This window comes from Schistosoma mansoni, chromosome 1 (genome assembly GCF_000237925.1).
Source record: "Schistosoma mansoni strain Puerto Rico chromosome 1, complete genome".
Classification (NCBI taxonomy): Eukaryota; Metazoa; Platyhelminthes; class Trematoda; order Strigeidida; family Schistosomatidae; genus Schistosoma; species Schistosoma mansoni.
The window spans coordinates 35,257,157-35,266,103 of NC_031495.1; positions in this window are offsets into that span (position 1 = coordinate 35,257,157).

Genomic DNA, 8,947 nt, shown 5'->3' on the forward strand with positions numbered 1-8,947 from the left:
TAACATGGAATGGCCAACTAACTAACTTCTATAGCTGGGTTCCGTTAAGCAGAAAGAGAAATGTGATTCATACTTTGTGTTTTCGTATACATCGAATATGTAGTACGAAATGCATTAACGAAGAACTCGCGTTCCTTAAGAAAACTTTGATGAAAAACGGCTACCCAGACCGGTTTATAGAGAAAAATATGAATAGAGGTAGCGTCAACAGGAAACCTAGTCATTCAGTGCCGAAGAAAAACCTTTATATAAGTCTGGAATTTAAAGGTGATCGAACATCAGACGTTATTAAAAATCGTTTAACAACAACGATAAAAAGGACATTTAATGCTGCTAAACTACGAATCACCTTCACGAGCAAGAACTTATTTTCTGTATCCATCAAAGATAAGCTTCCGCGTCTGGTCGCCTCTATGTGCATCTACCAGTTCACCTGCTCTTGTGGAGCAAGGTACATCGGCCGTAGCCAGCGCTCGCTTTCAACTCGGATACGAGAACATATCCCGGTTTGGTTCTACAAAGGTGAAAAGAAAGTAGTTAAGAGCTCTATACTTGAACACCTAATCGACTGTAATCATTCTACGGATCCACAGTCTGATTTTAAGGTTGTTTATATGGTTCATTCAAATCTGCCCAGATTTCTTCGGATCAAACTCTTAAAAATAGCCGAAGCTCTTACCATCCATGAACTCAAACCAGAACTATGCGTACAAAAGAAGTACGTCTTATCATTATCGTTACCATGGCCTTAATATTATTATTATTATCATTCTTTTATTATTATTATTATTACTCCATTTCCCCTTTACTTATATTTTATATTCTCATTATTTTATTCATGAATACTCATCAGATCATCTTATTTATTTTACACCTCTATGACCTTTAATTATTGTATCCAAAACATTTTATTCATTCTAATCATCTTATTATAATCTTGGTTATTAGTGTTCACATTTCCTCACGGAATTAGTACTTTAATAAAACATTTTCATATATATACGACTGTACAGCTTGATAATAAATTCGTTGAAAAGAGATCCCTTCGCTGAACTCCGTGTTTTAATTATTGGAATGTTAAGCAAAGAAAAGGATTAGATAGGTGTATGTATTTGTCTTAAAATATTGAACAGTTCAAAATTCCCATCATTTTTTTAAACTTAATGACAATACTTTCTTAACAAAAATATCTTTAAAAAAATTATTGGCAGAACACGTTACTCTATATGAAGATATGAAATCTTTTTTTTGAAAAGTAATAAAATTAATGACAAGATATAATTAACTAATTGCAATTTAGTCAAACTGTTAATTTAGACTAATAATTCACTTAATCAGATAACTAATTGATTACACTATAAATATTGAAAATGAAGATCTTTTTTTTTCCATAGTGAAATAGATCTAGTCGTATTCAGAATATCACAATGTTACTTAATTCAATAATATTTTTTCCGAAAAAAAAACTGTTTCTTTTACAATGTAAAAGATTATCATTAGTTCTTATGAGAGCTGACTTTAGGATGATAAAAACACTACAGATATCAGATAAATCTGTTCGTCATAAAATAAATCACATTTGATCCACTAATCGTTTATGAAAAATGATATTTACCGTTCAAAGTGTATCGGTTGGCCGGATACCATCAACAACAACCTACCATTGCAGACAACAAAACAGCTACCCGCTCAGGAGGAAATTAGGAAAAGACATTGGAGGTGGATAGGACATTCATTATGGAAATCATCAAACTGCATCGTGAGGCAAACCCTAACTCTGAATCTTGAAGTGAAAAGTAAAAGAAGGGGACATAAGGACACATTAAGTGGAGAACTGGAAGTGGACATCAAAAAAATGAATAGCAACTGCCAACAACCGGAGAGGATTGCCTAGGACGGTGTTCTATGGTGAATCCTAGTGGGTAGTCTATGCTACTCCAAGAGGGGTAACAGGAGTAAGTAAGTAAGTGTATTTTTGAAGCAACACTGTAATACTTAAATGAGTATACTAACCATCATACTCCATACAGTTTAAGTATACTAACCATCATACTCAATACAGTTAAAGTTTAAAAATCTTTGTGTATATATATATATATATATATATATATATATATATATATATATATATATATATATATATATAAGTCTATGTAAGTTGTGAGTAAATAGCCTATTTTATATTGGTTAGCTGGAACTCATTTCTCTTCTGTAAATGTTTATCATTATTTTTTATCCTTATAATACTCCCTTTCATTGTAAATTGCATATAATGCATAGATTCCAATGTATTCACCACTCGTCTTACCAAGGATTATTGAATTGAAAAATAAACAGAATAATGTGACATTTCTTCAAATTTTTCTGTATTGACCATAGGTTGTAGGTTTTTTTAAAGCAAAAACGCTTGAAGAAATATGGCTAACATGAGTAATAATTTTGAAACACAAAATTGCATCACAAGATTCCCAGCTCGTCAATTTAAAAAATTTTACCCCCGGACTGTTTGACTCATAACGACATTTATGAAAAAATTGAAGTTTGTTAAAATTTGAAAAATGTCTATCAAAATTGTTATAACGTTTAATAAAACATGACTTGGACGTATACTGTCTATTTATCTCATAATAGTTACCTTGATAAATTTTAAAGTGAAATACTTTGCTTTAATTGCTTGAATGATATGTCTGGAAATCATTTCGAAATTTCGATTTTACAATTCAGTGAAAGTTGAATTCAGATATATTGTTCGGAAATTGTTCTTTTAAGTTAATTATAAGAGTTCCTATTTCTTTCGAAGTATTTATTTGAAAATGTACTATTTAAATAATAGCTTCACTTGCTATTTTTTACTTGGATTTACTCATTGGTGTTAAGGACTAAAATTGATCAGTCCCCTATTAGCATATGTGCATCCTGTGCGCATTGCCTCGATATCACCTCAAGTCGCAGTCATTATAAGCAAAGATGTATCGGAGTGAACATCAACTTTGAGATGCAGGTACATACAGCTGATGAATTCCAAATAAGAAGAAATGCACATCCTGGACTCCACTGTTAACCACTGTCCATGTTTGCTTATTTAAATAATAATGATATCTTATTTCATTCTAATTTTTTAGTCCATATTTAGCACAACTGTCAAGTAAAACATCAAATTAAATTTATCACGCAGAAAAATAATTTATTTCATGCGTGAAAATTAGCACAAGATAAATTTATAGTCTTGTATTACGACTACTTTTGGACAGAATAAACTAAGGAAGTTTTTGTTAACCACATCAGACTGCCTTTTGTATATATTATCTGATGCACAATATATGTACATATTAAGTATTAAAAACTAATATGATTCAACTTTTTTTATTTTTAAAAGCTGATAAATAAGATTTTAACTGTTCATTTTTTGTTTTTTGCCAAAATTAACTTAGCTTCTTGTTTTTATCTATCTTTACAATCAAATGAAGAGTTCATATTTTAATACCTTCATCTCAGAGTTGATGTTCACTCTGGGACTCGAATCCAGTGACTCTCGCTTCAAACGCCATCGCGTTATCCACTCAGCTGCTTTCATTTTTAATTTATATCAGTTGTAAATGCATTATTTATAAGTATAATTAAAAAAATAGGTTGAAAAAATATTATCAAGTGTGAAATCACTTGAATTATTTTCTATGCTTAGCGTTTTTTTAGCAAGTTAGTTTTTCTACGGGATGGGGTCGCCAACCCGATACCCAACCCTCCTCCTTTACCCGGTCTTGGGACCGGCAGTAATTCTAGAAGAGCTAAAGACGGAGTGAAATCATTTACAAACAGGTTATTTTAATTGTATTATAACATTTACATTGTTAACTTAAACATCTCAATCAAAGATTATTTAACTTTAAACAATATCTTAAAAGATACAAAATAATCTATGTAACTGATTATTCATAGATGTTTGACACTAAGAAAAAAACTCGTCATTCAATATCTAAGTGTTCAATTTGATTACTTATAGAGTTGTGTATATAAAAGTTGTAAATTAATCATAAAAAAGTTAACATTATAAATTAAATATACTTCTAGTATCCGAAAAGGAGGTTATGTGGAGATTTTAGTAATTTTATAGTTGAAATCATGAGTCAATTGAAGCTCATTTAAAGTAATCCAACTTATTTACCTTGTTATATATCATTGCTTTACTATTTAGTACATTAAATCATATAACATTTTTGATATAGTTAAGATCACGAGTCAATTGAAGCTAGATCACCATGGAAAACCTGGAAGCACTGGACAGCCGTTTCGTCCTATTATGGGACTCCTCAACAGTGCGCATCCACGATGCCGCACTCACGAGATTCGAACCCAGGACCTACCAGCCTCGCGCGCGAGCACTTAACCGATAGACCACTGGGCCGGCACCCAGCGGTGTTAATGTCTAACCTCTTAACTATATAAAATTACTACAATCTCCACAAAACTCCCTTGGGATAACATTTTTGAGTTTGCAAACTGTTATCTTAAAATATTTAAATGGTATCATCAACATTTTATGGTGCAATTTAAACATTCAAGTTTCGAAAAAACAACAAAACTAATTTATGTAAATATAAAATTATTTTACTCATGACGATTTTTTCAAAAATATTTATATGGAACTAACTGTTAGAATCCTTATCTGTTGAAGGATCTTCTACAGTATACGAAGTACAAATCTTTCAAAAGAAAATATGACTGTCTTATATGATTCTAGATTATTTTGAAATGTAACTATGACTTCATTTTGTAGCCTAATTTTTACTTTAATATTTCATATATCATAACATAGTTATAAAAAAACCATAATTTCTAATTATTCCCCAAAGAATTTTCATATATACATTATTCGTTAAAAATTCAGGTTTAGTTCACGAATGTCACGAATAAGATGATTTATTTATATTTACGTTTGTTTACAGACATTATTTTTTTTGGTTGGTTAAACAACCATCGAGATATGAAACGATAATTTGTGGTCATTCCGAGTTTTACTTATTCCATAATACGATTATAAAAATGCGATTTGAAATAGTTTTAATCTCATTTATTGTTTCAAACTATACCTTCCGTATAAAGTTAATCAGTGAATGTATAAACTGACTGTCATAGATTTATGTCACCAGAAAATATTCTATTAACACTTATTTGCCTATAAGTATCTATTTTGAATCAGAGTAATATTGTATTCAATAACTGAGTCGAACCTTAGTCAAACGACCGCGAATGCCTTGTTACGGCCGAAAGTGGGGAGAGTAAGCTCTCTCTTTTGAAATGCTCCCACATGACCACGTACAAACAACCACTACCAGGGAAGTCCTTCACACTGTCTTCTTGTGGCGAGGGTGTTGTTTACGAAATTGAGAGGGCGAAAAGCGAATGTTCGGCGCTTTAACCGGGTATCCTGAAGGGAAAAATGGCGTATGAAACAATTATTGGTCATTGTCTATCATGGGACTTTATCTCCTTTCGTTGCTCCACTGCCATGTGGATTAGACCTTTAGGTCAAAGACTTGCCCCCCAAGAAAACCACCTGCTTCGGTTCGGGTGCCCGGGCAGTATTCCAGCCCTGACACAAGCCGAATGATTTATGTGGCGCATACCTATTTGGTACCTCCTTGTACCAATGTTTATGTGTTTAAATAAAAATAAATAAAATGATAAGTGAGATTTGCATCTTTTGCATTATGTTAAATCAACTCTGTATTATACTTATAAAATAAATGGAGAATACCGAAGTAATGTTAGATATTCATGACTGTAATCAGACCATCACTTATGTATGTATCAAGTTTTATCCTATAACATAATTATCAACTAATTTGCAAACGTTTCTTTGACGACTTATAACTAGCACTATCATAATAACAGTTAATAAGTAATAATAAAAGTTCCTCATTTGACATCACCAGTTTTATGTGTATGAGCCATGTAAAGTGTTTTAAAACCAGAGAAGCAAATACTTTAAACTAAATCTCCAAACTAAACGTGACTATAGTGTTATTTTCATGAAATTCATAACACTCTCCTGCTATATTTATAAATAAACAATAATTTGAATCCAACTATCCTTCGTGGATCTGAAGTAGTAGTTGATAGTTAGATAAAGATCATAATTGATCTTTAGTTGACATTTATTTATCCTAATTTTTTCTTATAATTGATGAATAACAAATCCATTTTGTATTCATTTTTGCAATAGGAATGTGTAATCAGGTGACTGAAAAGATAGTTATTCAAAACATTTTATTTCACCTAATTTAAACCATGTCGTATAGTGATTCGTAGAAATATACAGTTTAATTTTCGAACCATTTTTATTCATTTTATAGGTTTCTACTTTTTAACTATGAAGAACATTTTTGTTCTAAGTGTAACAAAACGCTGGTGATGCTCGACTTACAGGAACAAATCAAACATAACAAGAATTTATTTCCCATTAGAAATAGATGAAACATTATATGGGAATATAGACTTTTGTCTTTATTTACACTGATTTTGAGTTAGATAAAATGACTAGTAACTAACAAGAACCAATTGATTTCTAATTGTATGGACATAGTTTACAGAGTTATAAAATTCAATTGTTATAACCAATTATATTTACATATATAAGAACTTTCGTCTAAATTAGAGCGAATAATTTCACAGTATTTGGGCGCTGAGTTGATGTAAGACATTAAATAGGAACAATATATTTGTAAAATCTTAGCGAAAGAATTTGAAGTATATATTTCCTTGAAAAAGCTTGGACCAGATTGCCAGACGAAACGTTAAGAAGAAACATGAACAGAAAAAGTACTTGGACTGGACAGTATACACACTTCCTTAGCTTTGTACCTCTACAGTACAAACGAAACCTAATCAAAACCCTTAGCTATCGAATACGCACTATATGTTCGGCGGATGTAGTTGACAATGAGCTAAACACATTGCATAATGCTCTAAGGGAGAACGGGTATCCCAGAAAATTTATAATTAAATATATGATCTTTAAAGTGAAAATAGGCGAATTTCAAACGGTCAAGAAAAAGTCCTTGTTCATGCGCCTACAATTCAGGGGGGATGCCGCTGGCGAAATACTTGCTCAGAGATTACGCAGATCTATCCAAAAATCTTTCAACGCAGGTGAACTACGTTTGGTGTTTTCTACGCGTCCAATGGTGACACCGAGGCTTAAAGATGAAGTTCCTAGAATGACCACTTCATTTTGTATTTATCAGTTCGACTGCTCCTGTGGAGCAAGTTATATTGGTCGAAGTTCTAGGAATTTACATTTTCGTGCTCGTGAACACCTCCCAGCGTGGCTAAGCAAAGGTCTGATGAGGAAAGTAAACAGCTCGATTTTGGCCCATTTAGTACAAACTGGTCATAGTGCCAGTATAAACCAATCTTTTTCAATTATTTATAGGGTCAGTAATTTTTTGCCTAAGCTTGTCAGGCTTAAAGTCCTTCAAACGGCGGAGGCAGTAGCCATCAGAATGAAGAAACCTGAGCTATGTGTACAGAAGAAATATCTCCAACCCCTACTTCTCCCTTGGCCAACCACAAGGCCAATTAATGAACAATCATCTTAGCTATTGTATGACCTAATTTGACTATTTACTTACGACCTTTCGTAGTCAAATGTAATTGTCTCTTATCTTTATTCACAAATCTTTGTATTTTATTATTATTATTATTGGTTAAATATCATTATTAATCCCCCCTAAACATGATTCATTCACATCGCATTGATCCCTCCTTATTACGTCTCACTAATTTTTCACACATTTAGTCTTCCACTTGATCGAATTGTAATTGCACTATCATATCTCTCTCACCCTATCTGACCCATATTTATATTCTGATCACAGATCTTAAATTTTCACTTTAAGTATATACAGATTCAAGTTAACATTCTATATGAGTCATATCAACATTAACAATTTTATTCTATTTGATTTGACATTCCTAAATTTACATGCATTAAACTATGTACTTTGCCTTTAACCTGGCCAATTTTTTCGGATTATTAATTTGGATATATAATTGTAGAACCTGAAGAGAATTTATCGAAAAGAATATTCTTCGTTCAAATATTAGTCTTTTAATATGATTGGGATTTTTAAACGATTAAAATGTATTATTACTATTTAATGTCAATTATATGTACGTTTCTTTCTGGTAATTCTATATGATGGATGTGATATTATTGTAATCAACCAAAAAGTGAGCCGAGAAAAAGTTAGGTCCATGTAACTTTATGAAAACTATTACGATGGGTTTATCAGCGATTAGTTTGAGCTATTTAAATCTTCAGAAATGAGTAGCGTAGCTTCACTAATCAGTCTTTCAGGCTAGCAACAGTTTTTCCAAAGCATTTTTAGCTCTAACGTTCATTTAAATTATTAAATTGTAATTATCAAAACAAGTAATATTAATATAAAATGAATCAAAACTTCACCCCATTGCACAAGCTAGTGACTATCAGAATACAATAGACAAGTGGATAACTTGATAACGTTTGAATCAAACAGTGATGGGTTAGGGTTCCTGAAAGAACATCAGCACTGTAATGTAGGTGAATCCACCTGACGAATCTCTAATAGGAGGAAACGCACATCCTAGATTTCACTTTTGGGCTACACTCATCTTTACTTATAATGCTTGTGACTTGAGGTGATATCGATGCAATGCTCACAGGATATACATATGCCAATAGATGACTGATCAATTATAGGCCTTAGCATCAGTGAGGTAATCCAAACAAACAATACTGAATGAACTATACTCTTATGTTTTTGAAAGAAAGATTATTCAATATATCACCTTGATTTTTCTCTGCTTAGCTTTATACGTGATTCTTTTCTTAATGATAAATAAAATTCATTCTCTGTTCCACCCAATGGATCTTTATATATATATATATATATATATATATATA